General features: G+C 48.9%; 1 protein-coding gene across 1 annotated transcript in view; it reads left to right on the top strand.

The window, feature by feature from the left end:
• The window catches only part of LOC105490655 (solute carrier family 25 member 30), a 75719-nt gene that overhangs the window by 4757 nt on the left and 51439 nt on the right, over nucleotides 1–19523 (top strand). The window contains exon 2 of the mRNA XM_071081350.1: nucleotides 11331–11451. The gene's annotated coding sequence lies outside the window, so the exon portion shown is untranslated. The remainder of the gene's footprint in view (nucleotides 1–11330; nucleotides 11452–19523) is intronic.

Raw genomic sequence — 19523 nt, 5'->3', positions numbered from 1 at the left:
GCATTTTGAAGGTAGAGACCCTAAGTCAGATTTGCTGATGAATCAATGTGGGGAATGTGGCACAGTTAACCACTCTCTCCCCTCCCCCCTCTCCTTCCCTCCCCTCCCCCCCCCTTTTTTTTGAGAGGGACTTTTGCTCTTGTCCCCCAGGCTGGAGTGCAATGGCAGACTCTCGGCTCATTGCAACCTTCGCCTCCTGGGTTCATGCCGTTCTCCTGCCTCAGCCTCCGGAGTAGCTGGGATTACAGGTGCACACCACCATGCCTGGCTAATTTTTATATTTTTAGTAGAGATGGGGTTTTGCCATATTGGTTAGGCTAGTCTCGAACTCCTGGCCTCAAGTAATCTGCCGGCCTTGGCCTCCCAAAGTGTTGGGATTACAGGCGTGAGCACCGCCCCAGCCCACACCCTTTTGCTTGAGGCACTTTCTTTCTTTCTTTCTTTTTTTTGAGACAGAATCTCGCTGCCACCCAAGCTGGAGTGCAGTGGTGCAATCTCGACTCACTGCAAGCTCCGCCTCCCGGGTTCACGCCATTCTCCTGCCTCAGCCTCCCGAGTAGCTGGGACTACAGGTGCCCGCCACCGTGCCCGGCTTTTTTTTTTTTTTTGGCATTTTTAGTAGAGACGGGTTTTCACTGTGTTAGCCAGAATCGGTGCTTTCTTCTTCCTTTGGAAATATATCCTCTGGTTTCCCTCCTCCCTCACTGGCCTCTCCTCTCAGACTCTTCTGCCAGCTCTACTCCAGGTGCCTTGAAATGCCCCAGACCTCTGTGTGGGGAGTCTTCTATGCCACACCCTTTCTAGATGACATCATCTGGCCCTGGGTTTTCAGTGTGAGTCAATGTGCTGGCGACACCCAGATTCCCACCTCCAGCCCTGATTTCTTCCAAGTGCTCCAGATTCATAGACTTACTTGCCTACTTGATGTCCCTTCTTGGGTATCAAACAGGCATCTCAAAATTCAACTCTTGGCCCTCTCCCCTGCTCCAAACTTCCCCGTCTCAGTAAATGCATATATTCCTCCTGGTTGCATAGGCTTCAAACCTAGGAGTCATCCTTGAATAGACTCTCTTTCTTGCCTGCGTGTTTGAGCTTTCAGCAAGTCCTGTCATTCAGACCATTCACACGTATTGAAAATCCGTCCCTTTCTTGCCGTCTTGGCTGCACATTTTGATGAAGTCGTCACCACTGCTCCCTGGACCTGTGTCCTCACTAACAGTCTTCCTGTTTCCACTGCTGCTGCTCCAGAGTCCATCCATCTCCTCCCTTTTCAGAGAGGCTTCTCTGACCACCCTTTGCAGTGGCTGCTCCACAGCCCCTGCTATTACAGGCTGTCATGCTCTTGTAGGTCTGCTTGTATATTTATCTTTTTCCTGCTTCCACTAGAAGGTAAGCTCCGAGAGGGCAGAGGTTCTGGCTGCCTGGTTCCATGCTGCATTTTCAGAGCCTAGAATAGTGCCTGGCACATGGTACGTGATGAGGAAAATCTCTTTTCTGATGAATGAGCAAAGCAGGGTTAGAATCTGCAGATGCTCTCTGTCTATCTTGGGAGCTAGAGGAACTCTTACTTTTCATTTTTCCCTCCATGAATCTGCTCCACTGTCCTTTCTGTTTATTGGCTTCCTCAGTGTTTGGTTTACCATGGCGCCATCTTGGTCCCATTTTTCATGTTCTGCTCAGCTCAAAGCAGCCCACGGGCATAACTCTCAGTGTCCCAGGAAGGGGAAACCCACTTCACTTGGGTCAGGTGTTCATTTTCCATCCTCCCTGTCTCCACCCCAATCAGCAAAGGCTAGTGGCTGGGGGTAAAAGGAAGGTGTCCCTGGCCACCAGCACAAGGGGTCTCTCCAGAGGCAAGCCCATCCCCAGCTCCTCCTGAGTAAGTGCCAGTCACCCAGGCATGGATCCTCTTTCAGGGCCCCCTGACTTGCAAAGCTGAGGACCAGCTTCCTATCAGTGGTAACCCTCAGTGAGGGCCTTGTCTGAGCAGCCAGCAGCCTCTGTCTGAGACATTTCTACATGGGCACTCGCTAACTTATAAAAGAGAAGCACTCACCCTTCCCAGGAGGTACTGATGTTAGGAATAGCCAAGAGTGTGGTCTTGGTCTGTACGGAGGTGGTCCTTCCACTCCATAGGGCCCTTCCCAGGATACTGCTGTATCCCGGGGTCTGCTCGTGGTGCCAGCAAGCAGACGTTCCTTGGGAGTCCCCCTCAGCCCTCCTACCCACTGCTGTCCTCTCTCCCTGCCCCCGTCTGTGTAAGGACCCTCTGATATATGTTCACTTAGTAAGCTGTGTGTGTGTAGTGGGGTGTCTTTGCCAGTGATCTGCTCCTTTTCTCTGAAAACTTTAAGGACTTTGTCTTTGATGTTATTGGATTCACAAGAATATGTGTAGATGTCAGATTTTCCTCATCTCTCCCCTGTGGCCTCTATGGGTTCTGTCAGTCTGAGGTCTTTCATCTCTCTTTAATTCTGGGAACCTCCACCTCCCGGGTTCAAGTAATTCTCCTGCCTCAGCCTCCTGAGTAGCTGGGATTACAGGCATGCACCACCACACCTGGCTAATTTTGTATTTTTAGTAGAGACGGGTTTCTCCATGCTGGTCAGGCTGGTCTTGAACTCCCAACCTCGGGTGATCTGCCCGCCTCGGCCTCCCAACGTGCTGGGATTACAGGCATTAGCCACTGTGCCCGGCCGGTACTTTTTTTTTTTTTTCTTTCGTAGCAATGGAAGAATGGCCTCTTACACACCCTGGAGTGGAAAGTCCCAGGCACCAAGGCTCCCCACCTGAGAAGCAAGCTCAGGGCTTTCTCTTCATCCTCCCAGGGAGAGCACTGAGAGATGTTGGGGGGTTGGCAGGGGGCATCCCTTGGATTATCATTCTCCAGACTTAGGCTTGGAGGGGAGGGTGGAGAAGTGGATTTCTGGGTCTGGTCCACCTTACCTGTTTTCTCAGCTTCCCACCCACTCAGAGCTCTTGCCCGGATTCTCCCTTTCATTCTGCATATCCCTGCATCTGACTCACCTCAGGTGAGGAGGCAAAGCATCAGTTATCTCAGGCAGCAGCAGCACGAGACTCCCCTCTGATTTTCTCCTTCCCTGGCCACCTCTGCCCACCCCACTCACTCATTCCAAACCTCTGGCCTCCCCAGCGACTCTACATCCTCATCTCCATCTGTTCCCTCTCTCAGTGCTCTGGGTGACGTTGGAGAGGGAAGCCTGGAGCCCTGAGCTAGTCCGGTGTGGAGAGAGGAATGGAAAGCAATGTCCCATTTGAGGAGGCAAATTTACAGCTGGCTTATGCAATCCTAGCTATTTTTTGTCTGTTTGCTAAATCTTTGATAGTCCCAAGTGTGGTTTGTCTGCCAGTGATCTCAGCACCACCATGGAGCTTGGAAATGCGGCATCCCAACCCCACCGCAGCCCTCCCAAGTCAGACGCTGCTGCTTCACAAGCCCCCCAGGGGATCCACATGCTCATTAAAGTTTCAGGAGTCCAATTCTACAACAAAATATACTTTTATAATTAAGAAAAGGATAGTTTCTTTTAAATGGCAGAAGTTCCCCAATGAGTCAGCTACCTGTATTTCTGGCCTGTCAGGCTAAACACGGGAGACCATTCTGCATAGAATTGTACCTCCCTGAACTACTGTTGCGCCTTAGGGTGAGGATTCATCTTTCCCTTCTCCCCACTATGGAGACAAAATCCTCTTAAACATATCTGGGCCTGGCATCGTGGCTCACGCCTGTAATCCCAACACTTTGGGAGTCTGAGGAGGGTGGATCACCTGAGGTTGGGAGTTCGAGACCAGCCTGACCAACATGGAGAAACCCCGTCTCTACTCATAATACAAAATTAGCTGGGCATGGTGGCACATGCCTGTAATCCTAGCTACTTGGGAGACTGAGGCAGGAGAATCGCTTGAACCCGGGAGGCAGAGGTTGCAGTGAGCCAAGATTGCAACATTGCACTCCAGCCTTGGCAACAAGAGCAAAACTCCATCTCAAAAACAAACAAACAAACAAACAAACAAAAACATATCTGGCAGTAGGCCAGGCATAGTGGCTCACCCCTGTAATCCCAGCACTTTGGGAGGCTGAGGCAGGTGGATCACTGCAGGTCAGGAGTTTGAGACCAGTCCGGCCAATATGGTGGAACCCCATCTCTACTTAAAATACAAAAATTAGCTGGGCAGGGCGGCACTTGCCTGTAGTCCCAGCTACTTGGGAGGCTGAAGCAGGAGAATTGCTTGAACCCGGGAACTGGAGGTTGCAGTAAGCCGAGATTGCGTCACTACACTCCAGCCTAGGCGATAGAGCAAGACTCTGTCTCAAAACCAACCAACCAACAAACAAGCCAGGCGCGGTAGCTCAAGCTTCTGATCCCAGCACATTGGGAGTCCAGGAGTTCAAAATGAGCCTGGCCAACATGGTGAAACCCATCTCTACTAAAAATACAAAAATTATCCTGGCATGGTAGTGGGCGCTTGTAATCCCAGCTACTCAGGAGGCTGAGGCAGGAGAATCGCTTGAACCCAGGAGGCGGAGGTTGCAGTGAGCCAAGATTGTGCCACTGCACTCCAGCCTGGGTGACAGAGCAAGACTTCACCTCAAAATAAAGAAATACAAACAAACAAAAAACATATCCAGCAGCAATTTTCAAGAACTCAAAAGAGATGTGAAAGAAAAAAATTTGGCTGGGTGCAGTGGCTCACGCCTGTAATCCCAGCACTTTGGGAGGCCAAGGTGGGCAGATCACAAGGTCAGGAGTTCAAGACCAGCCTGACCAACATCTTGAAACCCCGTCTCTACTAAAAATACAAAAATTAGCTGGGCGTGGTGGCACGTGCCTGTAATCCCAGGTACTCAGGATGCTGAGGCAGGAGAATCGCTTGAACACAGGAGACAGAGGTTGCCGAGATCGCGCTACTGCATTCCAGCCTGGGCAACAGAGCGAGACTGTCTCCAAAAAAAAAAAAAAATTAAATCAGCATATTAATTGATGAGGACAAGGACATTTTATTATCATGGGATTGTGGGGACAAATGATTGCTAAAATCATATTTAGCTTTTTAGGGGGGAAGATAATAAGATAGAGGAGAAATGGGTGAAATCAAAGGAAGTGGCAGAGAGAGATTGAAAAAAAAAGCATAACAGGAAATGAGAACAAGAATATGACTAACAATGCCTGAGCCCCACCCACCCGTCCTCAGAGTGAACTCCCTCTCTCAAAGGCCTGTAGGCACCTGCCCCCAAGCTGACTCACCCTGTTCAGTCATCACAGCTCACTGCAGTGATGAAGGCTCAGGTGATCCTTTCACATCAGCCTCTCGAGTAGCTGGGACTACAGGCATGTGCCACCACACCTGGCTAAATTTTTGTGTATATATATATATATATATATAGAGAGAGAGAGAGAGAGAGAGAGAGAGAGAGAGAGAGAGAGACGGAGTCTTGCTCTGTCACCAGGCTGGAGTGTAGTGGCACGATCTAGGCTCACTGCAACCTCCGCCTCCCGGGTTCAAGCGATTCTCCTGCCTCAGCCTCCTGAGTAGCTGGGACTACAGGCGTCTGCCACCACTTCCGGCTAATTTTTGTATTTTTAGTAGAGACAGGGTTTCACTATCTTGGCCAGGCTGGTCTCGAACTCCTAACTTCAAGTGATCCACCCGCCTCGGCCTCCCAAAGTGCTGAGATTACAGGCATGAGTCACCACGCCCAGCCAGCTGCCACCTGCTAGTGTAGACAAATGAATAAACTTAGACAAGCACATGGGCTCCCTCTATACTAGCCTAGAATTTGACACCGAAACCCCATGAGTCTGGGCTACTTCCTCCCACAAGTGTGAATGGAAAATAAATTGTTTTCCAAGGAACCCAAAATCACTAAGCCAAGGGAGTCAAGCTGAGAACTTTCAGGCAAACCTGCCTCCCATTTTATTTCCTGAATAAGAGAGCCGCAAAGATTAAAAAAAAAAAAAAAAAGCTACATACCTTGCTCATAATTTGCCCACAAGGAGATTCCTACTTCCACAAGGAAGGGCTCATCAGAAACTCAAAAGAATGCAACTGTTTGTCTCTTATCCACCTATGACCTGGAAGCCCCGCCCCCACCTCGAGTTGTCTCGCCTTTCTGGACCCAACCAACGTCCATCTTACACATATTGGTGGATGTCTCATGTCTCCCTAAAATGTATAAAACCAAGCTGTGCCCCGACCACCTTGGACACATGTCATCAGAACTTCCTGAGGCTGTGTCACGGGTGCGTGTCCTCAACCTTGGCAAAATACATTTTCTGAATTGGTTGAGACCTGTCTCAGATATTTTGGGTTCACATAAGGAAACAGGAAGCAGGAATCTGGTGTCTATTTCTTTTTCCCAGCACAATGTAAGCACAGTTCTAGGCTGTGTTTGTCTTGTGAGTCCTTCCTGGCTCCCCTCAGGCACTGGCTTTCTCTCCTCTCTCCGCCTTCTCTTTTTGGATCCACTAGGGGATAGCTAGAAGTGTGGGAAACTCCTGAGGACGCAACTCTACCTAGTGGTGGCCAAATCTATTGGATAAACATGTATGTACCCATCTTTTTAACCTATGTGTGTTTTGCTAGTATGGAGTGTTCTAATTAGAAGTAAATTCTTAATTTGTTTGTTCTTTAATATAATTTATTTGTTTATTTATTTTTGAGTCAGTCTGATTCTGTTGCCCAGGCTGGAGTGCAATGACACGATCTCGGCTCACTGCAATCTCGGCCTCCCAGGTTCAAGCGATTCTCCTGCCTCAGCCTCCCGAGTAGCTGGGATTACAGGCACCTGCCACCACACTTGGCTAGTTTTTTGTATTTTTAGTAGAGAAGGGGTTTTGCCCTGTTGCCCAGGCTGGTCTCAAACTCCTGACCTCAAGTGATCTACCCGCCTCGGTCTCCTAAAATGTTGGGATTACAGGCGTGAGCCACCGCGCCCGACCTTTTTTTTTTTTTTTTTTTTTTTTTTTTTAATGTTTATCTACAAGATCGAGAAGGGGATCTCACTATCTTGTTGGTTTCAAACTCTTGGGCTACAGGGATCCTCTAGCGTCGGCTTCCCAAAGTGCTGGGATTAGTGGGCGTGAGCCACCGCGCCGGCCTATTAATAAAATCGGATGAACTTGCACTTTCTCAGTCAGCGGGTATTATTTAGTACTCACCTCCACTTCGCGGTAGGGAGCTGCATTACATTCTCCCGCGTTGCAAAGGGGGCTGGTGAGCGCGGCTTGCTTGACATCCCTACACACCCCGCCGAGGGCGTTGGCTGCAGTTACGGTTTTGCCAAATGTCCGGCAGAGGGCGCTGCGAACACGCTGCTCCAGCCGCCGGGCAAGGGAGCGCGGAATGATGTTCCCAGTGACCACAGTCAGAGGCCTCAGCGCATTCCTAGGACGCTTTCCAGCTGCTGGGGTGGCTTCACACCCCGGTAAAGAGCATGGTTTCCAAGTTCCCGCTGAGTATTGGGATCTGGAGAGCTTTTGAAAAACAAGGACTTCTGGGCGGCACTCTCAAAGATTCTGGTTCCACAGGAATTGGGCGGGCCCTGGACCCTCTTGAAGACGTTTCCCGTTGATTTTGATGATCAGGAGGTTTGGGGCCCATTTGTGGAACTCCCCAAGGCGACTGGGGAGCCCAAGGAGAGAGGAGGACACAAACCTGGTTTCCACTCCCAACCCTGTTGCTTTTTAGCTGCGCGATCTTTCTGTGTACTACCCCCAACCCCCGGCATCACAGCTTGTAAAATGAAGCTAATAATAAAGATAGAGCTAGGCCAAGCCCTGTGGCTCAGGCTGTAACCCAGCATTTTGGGAGGCTGAGGTGGGAGGATCACCTGAGGCCAGGAATTCGAGACCAGCCTGGCCAACATGGTGAAACTCTGTCTCTACTAAAAACACAGAAATTAGCCAGGCATGTGGCACGCACCTGTAATCCCAGCTACTTGGGAGGCCAAGATGCCAGAATTGCTTGAGCCTGGGAGTCAGAGGCTGCAGGGAGCTGAGATCGAGCCACTGCACTCCAGCCTGGGCGACAGGGCCCGATTCCGTCTCAAAAAAAAAAAAAAAAAAAAGAAAGAAAAGAAAGAAATAAATTTTGGAATTATCACTTTGGCTAAGTGAATGACTATCATTTTACAGTGGCCTGTGATCCTAGGGTCTTAGGCACAGGGGATACAGCAATGAGCAAACATGCATTCTGATAGAGAAACACGGACAATCACAACCACACAAATAAGCAAGATAATTTCCCGTAGAGATAAGAGCTTTGAGGAAACCAGAACGCAGGAATGTGATAGAAAGTTGCTGGGAACAGGGAGCTGAAGCTGGTGGGTCCAAGAATTCGTCTCCAGGGAGCTGACATTTGAGCAGTGATCTGGACAATGAAAAAGCGCTGACCGCACCTCCAGGTGAGGAGAAGAACTTTCTGGAGAGAGGAAAAAGCAAGCTATCAAAAACCCCAAGGAGTGAGTTTGGTGTGTTCAGAGAACCGGAAGGAGGGAACGCCATGAAAGAGGCCAGTAGCATGTGCTGGGCGGAGAGGGAGCCGGCCTCTTAGCCCGTGGAGAGAGAAAGCGGGAACTAAAGCCAGCACCCACTGGAAAGGCTGCGTCTGGAGAGGGAGGGAGGGCAGCTGCAGGTTGGTCAAGCTGCTGGAAGGCCCTCCCCAGGCCATGCGAACACAGGGAGCTACTCTCCCTGTCCTCAAGACAAATGCCACAGAGGCAGAGAGGACTAGGGATGGGGGGATATGGAAAATAGCTGCATAGCTTTAAGAGGTGGGTGGTGCCATTTAACTCGTTTCACACAGGAGGCACTGAACTAGGGCACACTGAATGATGGCCCCCATCTCAATTTCCTTCCAGCCCTGCTCCTCACTTGTGTGCATCCATGCCACGTGCTTTCCCGCATCCGTGCCCCTAGCTTTCCTGCACCCGTGCCCCCTGCTTTCCCGCAGCCATGCCCCCTCGCTTTCCCGCATTCATGCCCCTCGCTTTTCTGCACCCGTGCCCCCTGCTTTCCCGCTTCCGTGCCCCCTGCTTTCCCGCTTCCGTGCCCCCACTTTCCCACTTCCGTGCCCCCAGATTCCCGCATCCGTGCCCCTTGCTTTCCCTGTAAGTTCTCAGGGCTTTATTTCCATTGAAATTAAAACCCAGTTCCCTTTAGTGTAACTGTCTATCACTAGTACGTGCCTAGTTTCTTTCTCCTTTGTATTAAGTGACACCATCTGGCCCTCCCAGTCACCTCGGGCTCGTGTTTCCTGTGGATGGCTTCCCAAGGGGCGGGGGCTCCTGAGCAGCATGTCTTGTGACACAACTTAGTTAGGATTGTATTTCATTCTGCATTTTACACACAGATGACTTCAGCTTTGGGTTCTATAAGAAAGAAAAGCAGACCCTCTTCCCTTTAGGACTAAGTTGAGTGACCATTTATTTTACACGTCTTACTAGACACTGTCTGGAAAAGAATCTGGACAGACTCATTCCCTTCATTCTTCTGAGTACATAAGCTCCTACTCTGGTGTCAAGCCCTGGGGACTAGAATTCTGTCTTTAAACTTCAGGAAGTCACAGTAGAATCACAATGTCAGACACAGTCTACGAAGCGCTTCCCATATGTTACCTCATTTGATCTTTGAAATCAAACCCGCAGGTGGGGTTTGGCGGGTATGATAGTCTCCTTGTATGTTGCTGGGTTAGAGAAGGTCAGTGACTTGTTCAAGGTCACACTGCTGGTTCCTGGAAGAACTGGGCCTAACAGGCCTGTTGGCTCTGTTTTCATCCCTCTGGAATCTTTTTCTTTCTTTTTTTTTTTTTTCTGAGACAGAGTCTTGCTCTGTAGCCCAGGCTAAAGAGTGCAGTGGCACGATCTCAGCTCACTGCAAGCTCTGCCTCCCGGGTTCACACCATTCTCCTGCCTCAGCCTCCTGAGTAGCTGGGACTACAGGTGCCCGCCACCATGCCTGGCTAATTTTTTTTTGTATTTTTATTAGAGATGGGGTTTCACTGTGTTAGCCAGGGTAGTCTTGATCTCCTGACCTCGTGATCCACCTGTCTCGGCCTCCCAAAGTGCTGGGTGGGACTACAGGCATGAGCCACCGCACCTGGTCCCCTCTAGAATCTTAATCCTTAGCACTTCAGAGTGGTTGAATTCAAGATTGGGCTGCTTAGCAAACTGGTCCCTTAATTTATCAAATTGTATTGACATGTAAGCTGCATGACCACTGCTTGGACAGGGCTTCTCAGGTAGACAAGTTCTGTTTTCATAGCGAGGGAATGAACTTCCTGGGAGGCTGGACGGAAGTGAGGGAAGTGAATGATAAGCAGTCAGCTGGTCTACTCATAATATCCTCAACAGGGGCCACTTCCAGTGGTAGCCAGGTAAACTATCAGAATGACCTCCTGTAAATAACAACTCTAAGTGCAGAAAAATTACTTGAAGTCACTAAGAGATCAAAAGCCAGAATCTCAGAAAGGAGTCAATACTTGGAGGAAGGGAATGGTACTGGGTGAGTTTCCTGTTGTTGTTGTTTTTTTTTTTTTTGACAGTGTCTCACTCTGTTGCCTAGGCTGGAGTACAGTGGTGCCATCTCAGCTCACTGCAACCTCCGCCTCCCGGGTTCAAGCGATTCTCCTGCCTTAGCCTCCTGAGTAGCTGGGACTGCAGGCGCCTGTCACCACGCCTGGCTAATTTTCGTATTTTTAGTACAGACAGGGTTTTGCCATGTTGGCCAGGCTGGTCTCGAACTTCTGATCTCAGATGATCTGCCCACCTTGGCCTCCCAAAGTGCTGGGATTACAGGTGTGAGCCACCATGCCCAGTCCAGACATTTATTTCTTACTGGAAAGTCCAGGATCAAGGTGCAGCAGACGTAGTTTCTGGGGAGGATGCTCTCTACTTGTCTTGCAAATGGCACCTTCTTGCTATGTCCTCACATTGCAGAGACAGAGAGAGAGAGAGAGAGAGAGAAAGAGAGAGAGAGAGACAGGTGGGGGGAGGGAGGGAAAAGGAGAGAGAGAACTCTGTTCTCTCTTCCTCTTGGTACAAAGCCACTAATCCCATCGTGGGGACCCCACTCTCTTGACCTTATCCTTAATCACTTCCCAAAGCCCACCCGCCCTGCAACTCCAAATACCATCATACTGGGGATTAGGGCTTCGACTTGTAAATTTTTATTACTACCCGTTATGAACTGAACACAATTCAGTCCATAGCAGGTAGTAATAAAAAATACAAGTGTGCTCTTCACTTGTGGCAGCTGAGGAACCTAAACTCTCATGCCTGAAGCCTCCTTTCTGCTTCATTTACTTGAAAGGAACGCTGCAGACCAGCGAAGAACTGGCAAAAATTGTCATGGAGAAGCAATGATCCAAAGACAGCTTTGGGACCTGCTGGCTCAGGGAGACTGGCTAGATGTGACCACATGTGCCCAGAAGGTAGGAGATGCGTGTGATGCTCATTGTGTGTACCTTCTTGTCACTTCTGACAGAGCTGAACTTGAATTTGCCATCTCATTTTTGGAGACTCACATTTGAATATTTGCATATCTCTGGAATGGTGCCTCAGTCTGTTTTGTGCTACTATAACGCAAGACCACAGACTGAGTCATTCATAATGAGCAGAAAATTTATTTGGCTCATGGAGCAGCCTAGAACCCTACTATTAGATGTAGGAATTGAGTCAGATGGGTCAGATGGAAAATTGGCGAGGTAGAAGCATCAAAGTCAAATCAGTCATACATGGACTTCCCTAGTGGACTCATTGAAAACCAGACCTTCTGAGCTACCCTTGGTAGGGGCTCTGGAAGTGGCTTCTGAAGAGACCCCGTTCTGCAACTCCCACGACTCTATCCACCAAGGGCCAGATGGCAGAAGTGTGCCCTGCAGTGCCCTCAGAAAGGCCCACTGAAACTGCAAACATTCCCTTTCTGCACTGCCATTTGATTCATGAAAACATATGGCTGGGAGAAGTTGAATATCCTATGTCACCTTTTAGTCCAACAATGTTATGGAGGCTTAGCATGGGCAGGCCTGGTGCCGGGTGATGGGGATGCACAGGGGAGCAGATCTGGCCCTGCACAAAGGAGCCCATATTTCTGGATAGTGGGGCGGAGGTGACACATGTCTATGTAACTGCAGTGTACAAAGATAGCAAAACAGTAAGATACAGGATAATTCAAGGTCTGTCTATAGCTCATCCAACTGATATGATGACCAGTTACCAACAGGAATCTCTACACATTTCCTGCTATTGAGCCTATGGAGCATGATAAAAGAAATTTGAACCGGGTGTGGTGGCTCATGCCTGTAATGAGCCTTTGGGAGGCTGAGGTGGGTGGAGGAATTCTAGACCAGGCTGGCCAACATGACAAAACCCCGTCTCCACTAAAAATACAAAAAATTAGCCAGCCATGGTGGCAGGTGCCTGTAATCCCAGCTACTTGGGAGGCTGAGGCAGGCGCCACCCCAGCCAACATGGCACCATCCCAGCCAGCATAGTGCTATCCCAGAAAATATGGCACCACTCTAGGCAACATGGTACCACCCCAGCCTCAGGTATTCCTTTATAGCAAAACGAATGAACTAAGACACTGGCATAGCAATACAATTAATAAATATATATTGACTGAATGAAAGAACAAGCATGTTATCTTTCTGAAAGAATATATTTTTTACAACACAATCAAATCAATGCCTTAAACTAGACTGTCATCACAGTTTTGACATACTTAAATTGGCTAAATCAAGAATAAGATTTTTTTGAGAATAAAGTATTGAGGATATGAGATCTAGACAACCGGGTAATCTGCTGATCTGCATTCAATTTCTTTTTGGTGCCTAGTGAATTTCCTGTAAGTCTTAAAATTGGGTCATAAAGGAGATTACGCATGGTATCAATTTAGTGCATTAAGCTCTAATTTCTAATTAGAAACCATGAAAAGTTATTGTCTGAAAGCCAGCTGGGCCCTGCCAGCAGTAACGGAAAAAGAGATTGGGTAAAATAAACAGCCTAGCCAGATAAAATTGGGGCATCTGATGTCCACACTGGTCGAATTATCTGCTTTATGTTGTGATGACCAGAGACAATTGAACTCTCAGAGGCTTCATTTATTTAAACAATGAGAGGATGAGATAGAATATTTGTTCAAATTAACTATGAATTATGTGGTAAACGTAGCCTTTCATTTTTACATAAAGGCCTGATACTACAGTAGAAACCTACTCCAGAGAACTCTTTGACAGGTAACTGAGTTGTTACACTTGGGTGTGAAGGTATGGGCGCAAAAAGACTATATAGGCTGTGGGAGGCTGGATAATGGCCCCCAAAGATGCCCAGGTGCTAACGCCTGGAACCTGTGAGTGTTAACTCGTATGGTGAAAGAGACTCCACAGATGAAATTAAGTAAAGGATCTTGAGATGAGGGTGTTATCCTGGGTTACATGGGTAGGCTGCAAATGTCATCACAAGAGTCCTTATGAGACACACACAGAGGGAGATTTGCCTGTAGAAAAGGAGATGACAGTGCGACAATGGAGGCCAAGATTAGAGCGACATACTTTGAAGATGGAAGGAGCCACAGCCAAGGAATAGGGACGTCACCAGAAGCTGAAAAAGGCAAAGAATGACTTCTCCTCTCAGAGCCTCCAGAAGGAACCAGCCCTGCTAGCACCTTGATTTTGGCTTTAATGAAACTGATTTCAGACATCTGACCTCCAGAACTGGAAGACAGTAAGCTTGTGTTGTTTTTGTTTGTTTGTTTTTTGAGACAGAGTCTCGCTCTGTTGCCCAGGCTGTAGTGCAATGGTGCGATCTCGGCTCACTGTAACCCCTGTCTCCTGGGTTCAAGTGATTCTCCTGCCTCAGCCTCCCGAGTAGCTAGGACTACAGGCGCACACCACCACGCCCGGCTAATTTTTGTATTTTTATTTATTTATTTATTTATTTATTTATTTTTGGACAGAGTTTTGCTCTTGTTGCCCAGGCTGGAGTGCAATGGCGTGATCTCGGCTCACCGCAACCTCTGCCTCCTGGGTTCAAGTGATTCTCCTGCCTCGGCCTCCCTAGTAGCTGGGATTACAGGCATGTGCCACCACGCCTGGCTAATTTTATATCTTTTGTAGAGATGAGGTTTCTCCATGTTGGTCAGACTGGTCTTGAACTCCTGACCTCAGGTGATCCGCCTGCCTCGGCCTCCCAAAGTGCTGGGATTAAAGGCATGAGCCACCAGGCACGGCCTCTTGTGTTGTTTTAAGCCACTAACTTTGTGACAATTTGTTACAGTGGCCACAGAAAATGAATACGTGTCCTTTCTGGGATTTCTTGGCTTCTGAGGAGTGGGAAGCAAAGCATCTAAGTTAGACGCAAGCTATGACGCTGTGCACATCGGCTGCTGCCCTGGCCTTGTCATCTGGGAAGCAGGACCTGAGGCAAAGGTTAGGACCTGAACAAATGGATTTAGGGGTGCAAGCCAGGGGTGGTGAGGGTGAGAGAAAAGGAGAAGTGAGGCAGACAAAGATGCCTAGATTTGCTGTGAGGACACTGCCTGGCCACCACTTTGCCATGAGTTGTGAGGAGACACAGCAGGTCGCTCAGCAGGCATGCATGCATCCACCCACAGAAAGGACTGCATAGATGGGCAGAGCAGTCCACAGAGCCAGAAAGCAGGGAAAGTGTCGTCTGGCTCCCTCCTATTCCCCATTTCCAACTGGTCAAGGTTCACTGTGGGTGGTTAACGCTCCAGAACCTCTGGTTTATTCCATCCAGCCCCTCCTCAGAGGTTGCCCAGGAGATCATATCCCAAAACTCACGTTATGTTGTTTTATTTATATCCAAAAATGAAGTTCAAGTTCACACAGTGATTGGATAAGGATCTAAGAGATCGAGTAGTTGCTGCAGGCCTCTTGAGGCCCAGGCTCAGAACATACTTCCAGTGTATTCTATTGGTCAAAGCAAATCCCAGGCCAGTCCAGATTTGGCCGATGTGATGACAGACTCCATCTCTTGATGGTTGAAGCTGCAGAGGCACCTTGCAAAGGAGCCTGGATACAGAGAGGGGAAAGATTGGGACAATTTTTACAAGTAATCTAGCAAGGAGTTAACCAGAACAAAGGAATGGGAAGGGGCCCAGGCAGAAAGCCCAGTGTGAAGACTGGGAGGTGTAAGCACTGCCGATGTGGCGAAGTGCTCCTGCCTTACCAGAGCTGAAGTTCTGCACGCCATGGTGTGGAGGAAGGAGAGACTGAAGCCAGAGAGGAAGGCAGGACCCAGGTCCAGAAGGCCCTTGGGTGCCATGCCAGGGCACTTGGATTTTCATTTGAAGACAGTAGGGAATCACAAAGGGGAAGGAAATGAGCAGATTTGCATTGTGTGTGTGTGTGTGTGTGTGTGTGTGTGTGTGTGCGCGCGCGCGTGTGCGTGTGTGTATTTGTTGTTGTTGAGACAGGGTCTCACTATGTTGCCCAGACTGGTCTTGAACTCCTGGCCTCAAATAATCCTTCCACCTCAGCCTCCCAAACTTTTGGGATTACAGGCATGAGTCACCATGCCCAGCCAGATTTTCATTTTTGAAAGACCTTTGACCCGGATATGGAGAATAGGTTAGGTAATCCAGGCAGGTCCAGAGGCAGGAGGCCAGTGAGTCCTGGTGGGTTACAGCAGGGCAGGTATGGAGATGGTGGGGGCCTGATATAGTTTGGATGTTTCTTCTCTCCAAATCTCATGTTGAAATGTAATCCCCAGTGTTGGAGGTGGGACCTGATGGGAGGTATTGGTTCATTGGGGGCGGATCCCTCATGAATGGCTTAGCACCATCCCCTTGGTGATGATGAGTGAGTTCATGGGAGAGCTGAGTGTTTTAGTTGGGCGTGGTGGCACGCACCTGTAGTCCCAGCTACTCGGGAGGCTGAGGCAGGGGAAGCGCTTAAAAACCCAGGAGGCAGAGCTTGCAGTGAGCTGAGATTGCGCCACTGCACTCCAGCCTGGTGACAGAGCGAGACTCCGTCTCAGAAAAAAAAAAAAAATAAATAAAATAAATAAAAAGGAAGGGAGGGAGGGAGGGAGGGAGGGAGGGAGGGAAGGAAGGAGGGAAGGAAGGAGTGTCTGGCACCTCCCACCTTGCTCTCTTGCTCCCACTCTCGCCAGGTCCCATTGCCTGCTCTCCCTTTGCCTTCCGCCCTGACTGTAAATTGTAAAGCTCCTGAGGTTCTTACCAGAAGCAGATGAGGGAGCCCTGCTTGTATAGCCTGAAGAACTATGGGCCAAACAAACCTTTTTCTTTTTTCTTTTTTTTTTTTGAGACGAAGTCTTGCTCTGTTGCCCAGGCTGGAGTGTAGTGGCATGATCTCAGCTCACTGCAACCTCTGCCTCCCTGGTTCAAGTGATTCTCCTGCCTCAGCCTCCCAAGTAGCTGGGATTACAGGTGCGCACCACCACGCCTGGCTAATTTTTGTATTTGAGTAGAGATGGGGTTTTGCCAGGTTGGCTAGGCTGGTCACAAACTCCTGACCTCAAGCCATCCACCTACCTCGGCTTCCAATAGTACTGGGATTACAGGTGTGAGCCACCGCACCTGGCCACAAACCTCTTTCTTAATAAATTACCCAGTCTTAGGTATTTTTTTATAGCAATGCAAGAATGGCCTAGCACAGGACCTGCTCAAGGGACATGTGGGAGGGGACACATTTTGGGTGCAGGAGGGAGACACGCTAATACTTGTGGATGGAGGTGAGGAAGACAATGGGTTAAAGATGACCCTGGAGCTCTGACTTGGACGACATAAGGAGCAGGATCAAAAAGAAGATGATGGGCTGAGGAATGGGGTTTTGTGGTCAGCAGTCAGGAAAGGAAGTGAAGAGTAGGATACTCAGAGAAGCGAGAGAAGCCCACATTGGTCTGGGATGACCGAAAGATGCCCTTCTTGTTCAGTTTAATATCAGGCCTATTATCAGAATTTTGTTATCCTGAATCACTCAACAGAAGGAATGGGAGTAATTAATGCCATCGCCGGCCCTCAAACTCCACTATCGGGGCTCTTAATGCTGTGAAGCACAGTCCAGATTCAGTGTGTATTCAGGTGCTTCTCCCAGGCCTGCTGCCCTTGGCCTGGAAAAGTTGGGACAGAGTTGGAGTAGGGGCCCTGATACCACCATGTCCTGCCTTGTAAACTGGATCAATCAAACTAGTTCCAGAAACTTTCTCAGACCAAACAGTCTTGTTTTTGTTTTTGTTTTTGGGAGGGGGGGATGGAGTCTCACTCTGTCACCCAGACTGGAGTGCAGTGGCGCAATCTCGGCTCACTGCAAGCTCCGCCTCCTGGCTTCACGCCATTCTCCTGCCTCAGCCTCCCAAGTGGCTGGGACTACAGGTGCCCGCCACCACGCCCGGCTAATTTTTTGTATTTTTAGTAGAGACAGGGTTTCACCGTGTTAGCCAGGGTGGTCTCGATCTCCTGACCTCGTGATCCGCCTGCCTTGGCCTCCCAAAGTGCTGGGATTACAGGCGTGAGCCACTGCGCCCGGCCTAGACCAAACAGTCTTACGAGAATCTGATATATAAAATTCAGAATTAATTCTTTCTTTCTTTCTTTCTTTCTTTCTTTCTTTCTTTCTTTCTTTCCTCTCTTTCTCTCTTTCTTTCTCTCTTTCTCTCTTTTCAGAAACAGAGTCTTGCTCTCTAGCCCAGGCTGTAGCAATTCTCCTGTCTCAGCCTCCCTAGTAACTGGAACTACAGTCACACACCACCATGCCTGGCTAATTTTTGTATTTTTAGTAGAGATGGGGTTTCCCCATATTGGTCAGGCTGGTTTTGAACTCCTGACCTCGTGATCCACCTGCCTCAACCTCCCAAAGTGCTGGGATTACAGGCGTGAGCCACTGCGCCCGGCCCAGAATACTACTTTCTTTATATTCAATGAATAATATAGAATAGATGGGAAACTTGTATCTGCTGCTCAGAGCATCCTTTCCCAATAAGCAAAGCTACACAGGTTATTGATTCATCATTAGGGTGCTTGTTAAATCTACATCCTGAGCCTCAATTTCTGTGTCTGGAAAATGGGGGCAATAATTCCTATCTTCCATGGTTTGTTACAAGGATAAAGCAGAATAAAGTATTGTGAAAAGAAAGGAAACACTTGGGACCCCAACTCACTATGCCAAAAGAAAAAAATTAAGCTGAAAGCTGAGTAATGCAAGAAGCTACCTTTTAGGCCAGGCGCGGTGGCTCATCCTTTAATCTCAGCACTTTGGGATGCTGAGGTAGGCAGATCACTTGAGCCCAGGAGTTCAAGACCAGCCTGGGCAACATGGGGAAAATCCATTTCTACTAAAAAAATACAAAAATTAGCTGGGTGTGGTGGTGCACACTTGTGAGCCAAGAGCATGCCACTGCACTCTAGCCTGGGCAACAGAGGGAGACCCTGTCTCAAAAAAAAAAAAAAAAGGAGTGGGGAGGCAGGTGTGGTGGCTCACACCTGTAATCCCAGCACTTTGGGAGGCCGAGGCAGGCGGATCACGAGGTCAAGAGTTTGAGACCAGCCTGGCCAGCATGGTGAAACCCCGTCACTACTAAAAATACAAAAATTAGCCAGATGTGGTGGTGGGTGCCTATAATCCCAGCTACTCGGGAGGCTGAGGCAGGAGAATTGCTTGAACCCAGGAGGCAGAGCTTGCAGTGAGCCGAGATGGTGCCACTGCACTCCATCCTGGGTGACAGAGCAAGACCCTGTCTCAAAAAAACAAAACAAAACAAAACAACAACAAAAAGAAGCTGCCTTTTCTTTTGTTCCTAAGAGACAGCTACAGATAAAGGGTTAAATATCTCCACAGGTAGCTATTCTATGTTCCCTTTATCTTCTGTAAAATGTTGATTTTTTTTTTTTTTTTTTTTTTGAGACAGAGTCTCGCTCTGTCGCCCAGGCTGGAGTGCAGTGGCTGGATCTCAGCTCACTGCAAGCTCCGCTTCCCGGGTTTACGCCATTCTCCTGCCTCAGCCTCCCGAGTAGCTGGGACTACAGGCGCCCGCCACCTCGCCTGGCTGGTTTTTTGTATTTTTAGTAGAGACGGGGTTTCACCGTGTTAGCCAGGATGGTCTCGATCTCCTGACCTTGTGATCCGCCCATCTCGGCCTCCCAAAGTGCTGGGATTACAGGCTTGAGCCACCGCGCCCGGCCAAAATGTTGATTTACTGATGCCAGGTAAATATGTAATTGACAATTCCCCTACCTGCTCCTTCCCTCTTGCAACATGTGGATTCAGTAATGTGACTATAACCTCCCTCTTTTCACTCCAGCGCACGCTCCCCCTGTAAGTATTTGAAGCCCTCAAAATCATCTCTGAAGAAAGACACATACCAGAGACTGTTTCTGTGATTCCTTGTTTATTTCTTCCAGGAATGTTCTTAACCTTGGCAAAATAAGCTTCCAAATTGATTGAGACCTGTCTCAGATACTTTTGGTTTACCGTATGTAACACACATAGCACACAGACATTAATATATGTGCTGTGGGCCC

Source organism: Macaca nemestrina, chromosome 16 (assembly GCF_043159975.1).
Source record: "Macaca nemestrina isolate mMacNem1 chromosome 16, mMacNem.hap1, whole genome shotgun sequence".
Classification (NCBI taxonomy): domain Eukaryota; kingdom Metazoa; phylum Chordata; class Mammalia; order Primates; family Cercopithecidae; genus Macaca; species Macaca nemestrina.
Note: the sequence above shows the minus strand (reverse complement) of the source record. Positions and strands in the feature narration are given on the sequence as shown.